The 7,069-nt window shown below is 35.8% G+C and overlaps 1 long non-coding RNA gene across 1 annotated transcript; it reads left to right on the top strand.

The window, feature by feature from the left end:
* Nucleotides 1-3,916: 3,916 nt before the first annotated feature.
* On the top strand, nucleotides 3,917-6,319 carry LOC122838576. The gene is made up of 3 exons (XR_006371918.1): nucleotides 3,917-4,186; nucleotides 4,811-5,029; nucleotides 5,290-6,319. It is a non-coding gene; the product is annotated as an uncharacterized LOC122838576 (long non-coding RNA).
* The last annotated feature ends 750 nt before the right edge of the window (nucleotides 6,320-7,069 follow it).

Consider the following 7,069-nt stretch of genomic DNA (forward strand, 5'->3'; position numbering starts at 1 on the left):
TGTCCTTCTTTCCAATTCAGGAAGTTCGCATGAAGTGAGTGAAACATTATGGCTTTGCCATGATGATCCACTTGTTATAAATATAAAACTTTTATAACTATACACATACATGAAAACATAGTTTTTCTTGTATGTATGTATGTATGTATGTATATATTTAAAATAGTTTCATTTATACTTTAGAGACTGCAATATGTCACATTAGATTATAGTTTTAAATATTTACAACTATAAACAACAACAAAAAAGAATCGCTTCTCCAAAGATCTTTGGTCTGGCCAACTTCTTCAGCTTCCAAACAACTCGACTGAGGTCAGATGTCTGTCTTTCTAATTCAGGAAATTGTATTAGTATTACTGAATCTCCACAGTCTCTTGGGAAGATGTTTCGTGTGAAGTTGGCCCTTTGTAGAAGCTTTGTAGCAAAAGCCAAAGCTTCTTGATTCTGAAGTGTTTCTTCTAAAACTTCAAGACGGCATCCAATCTGGTGTGACACATCACACACTGGTCTGAATATTTCAATGAGGTCTCCAGGTTTAGGGTCATTAAAATTTAAATAAAAATTGAATGCCTCCTTTCTCAGGTAAATGTCAAAATAAGCTTCGTACAAAGGCTAATACATTTGAAAATAAAATAACATAACAATTGTGAATAATTTCTTCTGCCACAATATAACTTGCCTTTACAGCAGCTTCACTTTGCGTTATGGCTTTTGTGAACATTTTCTGTTGTGAAACCAAACCTCTTTTCATCTCCTTTACTTTCTGGCTCTGGCAGGTGTTTAAATTGAAGGTTGGTTGTCTCAGATTTCCTCTACTTGCTGTCATGTGTGTTTCGGGTGAAAATTTCTCATCAACGACGAGCCATGAGGAAAAGAATTATTCCCAGGGCACATATACTGATCCAGATACCCGCGGGGCAAATATAATTACACTGCGGGCCAAATTTGGCCCGTGGGCCAGAGTTTGACACCTATGCTCTACGGGCAATCCTGGAGGTTGTTGACTGCTTTCCATGTGTTCAATTCTGTAAAGTTCTCTGCTAAGCTCAGATGTCCTTTCGCATGAAGTGAGTGAAACATTATGGCTTTGCCATGATGATCCACTTGTTATAAATATAAAACTTTTATAACTATACACATACATGAAAACATAGTTTTTCTTGTATGTATGTATGTATGTATGTATATATTTAAAATAGTTTCATTTATACTTTAGAGACTGCAATATGTCACATTAGATTATAGTTTTAAATATTTACAACTATAAACAACAACAAAAAAGAATCGCTTCTCCAAAGATCTTTGGTTTGGCCAACTTCTTCTTCGGCTTCCAAACAACTCGACTGAGGTCAGATGTCTGTCTTTCTAATTCAGGAAATTGTACACTCCTGATCAAAATCTTAAGACCAGTCAAAAATTTGCAAGAATTTGCATTTTGCAACACTGAATCTTAAGAAGGTTCTAAGTAGAGCTTCACAATGTTAAAAGGACAAATCAGTGCTAGAGACAAGAACATTTGAGCTGGGAATTGTCTGAAAACTGCATTTATACTCAAACATGATTTTTTCAGCTGATCAAAAGTTTAAGACCATAGTCTTTAAAAGCCAAAAGTTGTGTAATTGAACCCAGAACAACAAACATGGGTCAATAATAAACAAATTAGGAATTTGGGCCCATAAAAGAGGTCAAAGTAACAAAATTCAACTCAGGCTAACAAACAGACCTACCGAAATGAGACAAAAGGGGAAACTTAAATACTGGCTGATCGGGCCACATAGAAAACACAAAGGGGGAAACACACAAAAACCTAACTATAACTAACAAAGGAAAATCCCATTCCCCCCCTCTTGCTGATGAGTAGTGGTGTGAACCAATTTGCAGTTTCAATAGGCTGGCTCCACCCCTTCTCCACCTCTGTTCTCCTGAAGGACTGGAGCAGCCAGCACTGAGGTGACTCAAAAACAAACAAAGGTTAAATCAAGCAGAACACAACAGTGTAAACTAAAATGTGCGCACTTATTCCAGAATACAGTGTTATGCCTTTCCTTAAACCAAATTATTCTGTAAATTAAATCCTAAACTTAAAGAAATCCAAATATAAATGTAATGAGAATGGCTGACCTATTAAATATTACCGCATTTGTGTGGCTGTAGTTGCAGCCATCACAGCCATGATGATCCACTTGTTATAAATATAAAACTTATAACTATACACATACATGAAAACATAGTTTTTCTTGTATGTATGTATGTATGTATGTATGTATGTATGTATATATTTAAAATAGTTTCATTTATACTTTAGGGACTGCAATATGTCACATTAGATTATAGTTTTAAATATTTACAACTATAAACAACAACAAAAAAGAATCGCTTCTCCAAAGATCTTTGGTTTGGCCAAGTTCTTCTTCAACATCCAATCTGGTGTGACACATCACAAACTGTAGTAAAAAAAAAAACAGACAAAAACCAAATTAATATACATGACATTTTTAAACATCTATTTGATTTATGAATGAATAAAGTAAAAATTAAATTTGTTTAAACTAAGGTTTAAGAATGGTTAACATAGATATAAACACCAAGTTGACCCAAGAAAAAAAAAAGGGTCTTTCCTTCTAGAAGAATATCTTTTAATCCAGAATCAGAGCCCATTTGAATTTTTCTAGTGCCATCTCCCTGCTTTGCTCTCACCTGTTTGGTAGTTTTTCCATCACTATGTATCCATCCAATCTCAACATTTTGTGTTCCTTTTGGTTTCTTTTTCTGTCTTGTACTTTCATGTGTCGTGGTCTCCTGTGGACTTTCGTTTCTGTTCTTCATTTTCTCACGAAGCCTTTGAAGAAGTCCTTGTTTTCTTTTGGACAATGGCTGTTTGCTTTTGCAGTAGTTGAAAACAGCAATTCTGTCTCCATACGAAGGTAAGTAGTTTTCAAGTGTTGCATCGTCCATAAGACCTATGACATCAGAGTCAATCTGCACACAAACAGATGAGAAAGGACGATTTTTACACTGCAAATCAACTTTAAAGTTACCTTTACATTGTATCCTTCGGTCCCTGCTTGAAGTGATTTACTGTTTTGGGGAGAATTACAATAATCGCAGCAGTAAATGTTCAATCCTCTATTTTACTGAAAAAGAGGAAGGACTGGATTGGTTAGCATGTAAGTATAGAAACACAGATTCATAAATATACAGTGTGTTTAAGGTAAAAGGTATCATGCATAAAAAGTCACAAGAAAATATTAACATTTCCTTTTTTATTACAAAAATTAAACATCACATTAACTTTGATTTAGTTAAATGAAGCCTACCATTTCCACACCTGTCCAATAAATGTGCTGATTCAGGGATTGAGATGTAATTTCAGTCCTGAGATGACACATCACAGTGCAGGAAAATGATTTTGTGATTCTCATAATGTAACGTTCTCCAACACCATAACACAAACATATGATATACGTAGATAAAATAGCACAGATATGCACATTAGTTGGTGTTGGCAAATATGGTGAACAAATCCAACGATCAGATCTACAGCCAGCCGCAGATCGGTGCAAGTCATACATTTTCCTTTTATATATTTGCATATATAAACGTTTATGTCACTTTATACTATAATTTCTGTCCTCCACTGAACTAAAAGTTACGGTTTAACACAGCAGACATCTTGGTGGCTGACATTCAGCTAACATTAGTTTCATTGTAAAACATTCAAAGAACAATAAAATAAACTACGGTGGCCGACAAGTGCAAATGCGCAGCAAAAGAGAAAACATGCAAACAAAAAAGAAAACGCCCCCGAATGAAATGCAGCAAACAAAAAAGAAAACACCCCCGAATGAAATGCAGCTAACATTAATATTAATATGCAAACTGATAATATTGATTAATATTAATATTTGTCGTTTGTTACATTGTTGTTAAAAAATATCCGTTGTTTTAGTAACTAGGTAATGTTTTGTTACTGTGTTGGAAAGAAGGATTAAAGCTAGAACGGCTTGGTAAAGTCCTGTATTTCTGCTGGTCCTGTCTGTTGACAGGTCAGGTTTTTTTTTTATACTGGATCATTCCTGAAGTGGATACCTCCTTTGATCTTGATGGCGAGCCTTCCCACCTGGACCTAAAGAGAGAACCAGATTTCGCCTATCCCATTTGGAGTCCTGCTGCACCCTGCGGTGTGGTAGGAGAGCAACATACATCTTCACACACGGTTATGTGTGAGACCACCAACTGACATTCTCCATTATTATTGTTTTTTTATTTATTTATTTTTGGACAATACTTTTTGGATTGTTTTATTTCGGACATTGTGACGCACAGCAGTGGTGGAAATTCTCCTGTGAATGAAGTTGAATCAAACCAAATTAATTTGATTAATCTGCCGACTAATACAATTTGGAGTGCAGATTACCAGGGTGCACCCGAATTATTTGAAATTAAGAATTAGCACTTGGCCAAGTATTATTGTTATTATTATTTTTTGCATTTTATTGTGTGTAATTTTATTTTCATAATTGTGTGTTTTGTTCAACTGTTAATTGTGTGTTTTCTGTCACTAAAACCAGTTCTTTAAATACACCCAACTGCCCTTGTGTGTCATTTAAACACTCCACTGTGCTCCGATAGCCGAACCTATTGGCCCATTTATCCAAAATATATACAATACCCTTCTCTACTGTGTTACATCTGCTTACATTATATTTAACTTTGTAGGTCAACATATATTTAAATATTTTCATGACATAGAAACTAGTCCTATTACTTTCTGCTGATATAATTATCTTATAATTTTGGTTTATTGTAGATCTCAGTTCTGGATGGATCTCATGAACAATTTCAAGGAAAGACATCTCTTCAATGGAAGTCATGAGCACACATGCCTTGTGCGGTTTGTCTTCATGGACATGCTACAGAGAGATCTTGATGAATGCAAGGACAGGTGGAATAAACATACCATAACACCTGTTAAACAATCTTGCTGTCCATCTGGTAAACCAGATGTGATGTATCATCTACCTCACAGGTAATTTTTGTTGTTTTTGTCTTCAACATCTGGTTAATTTAAAACCTCTTTGGGAACTCTAAAAAATAATGTGCCAAAACAAAAATAATGAACAATGTGTTAACACTTTTTATTCTAACAATTTCAGATGACAATTTCTAAAATGTAAATTTAAATAAAATTAATCATTTAGACAGGTTACAACAATAGTCACAGCAGTAACAGTTTAGTGAAGAAATGTAAATATAACTAAATGTTTACTGTGCTTCTTCTATTCCTAGGTTTGGTGGAACAGACTGTGGTTTCCCAGTCTCCCAGGAGCAATTGGGACAGTTTGGGACCGAGACTAACAACATTCATTGTGGAGATGAACACCTTCAGGCACATTTTGAGAACCTCCAGAGACAGTGTGGCCTAGCACATCCACAGAGTTGGGAATCATGTGTCGAAAACTATATCAAACTGAAAAACATGGCAGACTTATAAACAAACAAGAATCCAAATTTGAAGGTCGCACACAAACACTAAACAGTGTCATAACTGAACAGGTTTGACAAGTTAAATAGTTAGCATTTTGTTTTGTTGTTATGCATTTGACCTTAATAAAGCCCAAACCCAGGGGAGTTTTGAATCCCAAAGTCCATGTCTTCTTTAAACTGATGATACGTCTTGGACATTGGTATTTTGATAGTGTTGGAGCAGGTGCTACTGACAGGAAAACGAGAAGTGGCCTGAAAGATCAGTTTTGGTGGTGGCAGAATTGAAGATGGAGGTAGTGTGTTCAAGCCGGTGGCAAACATCAGGATGTCCTGGAGAGAGAGACCTGTTTTTTGTTCTAGAAAAGAAGCAATGACTTTATGTATCAGATATTACAATAACACCAGAATATAGCAATAAATCTTAAAGTCCACCTTCTGTGTCAAGGAGAAAGTCTCTCCAGAATCCTAGCACTCTTGTTTCCTCATGTCGTCTGCTGCTACCCTTTTCACTGAGCTGAACCTCAAATATTTCCTCCAATATTTTGGATGTCAGCTGTTCCACTCCTGCACACATAAATGGCCTGAAGACGGAAGCATGCTGCTCCAAAGCATTCTGGAAGTTCAGTGTTGAAAGTCCATCCTTGAATCTATAAAAAGTTTGAAACAGAAATCACCTTAATTATTATCAAAAGAGCTGATATTTTTCAGTAACACAAAGAACATTAATATGTCTAATCTTTTTTTTATTATTTTTATTTAGCATAGGTAATATTGCTGATGCACTGTACACAGTGAATTAACCTACAGTAACGTTCATTTTCTCCAGTTAAGCCGTCCCATCAATAGGGCTCCTATTTATTTGGCTGTTGGGTAATGTTGATTGATTGATTGATTGATTCTTGCACTATTGTACATTTGCTTGTATTAAATGCAACAAAATAGTAACTAAATTAGCATAGTTATTTTTTAAGTTAAGGAAGAGAAACATTACCTTTGAATAGAGAAATGGTTGCGGTAAATGATGAACCAATCAATGAACTCCTTTACAATTTTCAATTTGTCATCAACAGTCACAGGGAACTGCAAGCAACCAGCAGTTTGCAAGATGCTTGCATGTCTTTCAACTGACTGGTGTAGTTCAGTCAATGTACCTGCACTGGATATCTATGGTAGAGAACAATAACCATTTTGAGTTGTTTTCAAGTTAATTATTCATGTCTTTTCTTCGGCAACTTCAGACCACATCATCGGCGTTTAAAGGTGCCATCCAGTTGGGAATCGGTTACACAGTCGGGAACTTGAGCTCCAAGCCGGAGAGTCACCAGGAAAAGAAATTGAAGGTGGGTTGTCTCAGATTTCCTCTACTTGCTGTCATGTGTGTTTCGGTTGAAAATTTCTCATCAACGACGAGCCACGAGAACAAGAATTATTCCCAGGGCACAGATACCGATCCATCTCCAAGAATTTGCTGGCTCTCGTCTTGGTATTGGTGGAAGTCCTCCTTCGATTTCTTCAATCCTGAGCACAACTCGACTCAGGTCAGAAATCCACCTTTCAAATTCAGGTAAATATTGCATTTGTT

This window comes from Gambusia affinis, linkage group LG10, assembly GCF_019740435.1.
Source record: "Gambusia affinis linkage group LG10, SWU_Gaff_1.0, whole genome shotgun sequence".
Classification (NCBI taxonomy): Eukaryota; Metazoa; Chordata; class Actinopteri; order Cyprinodontiformes; family Poeciliidae; genus Gambusia; species Gambusia affinis.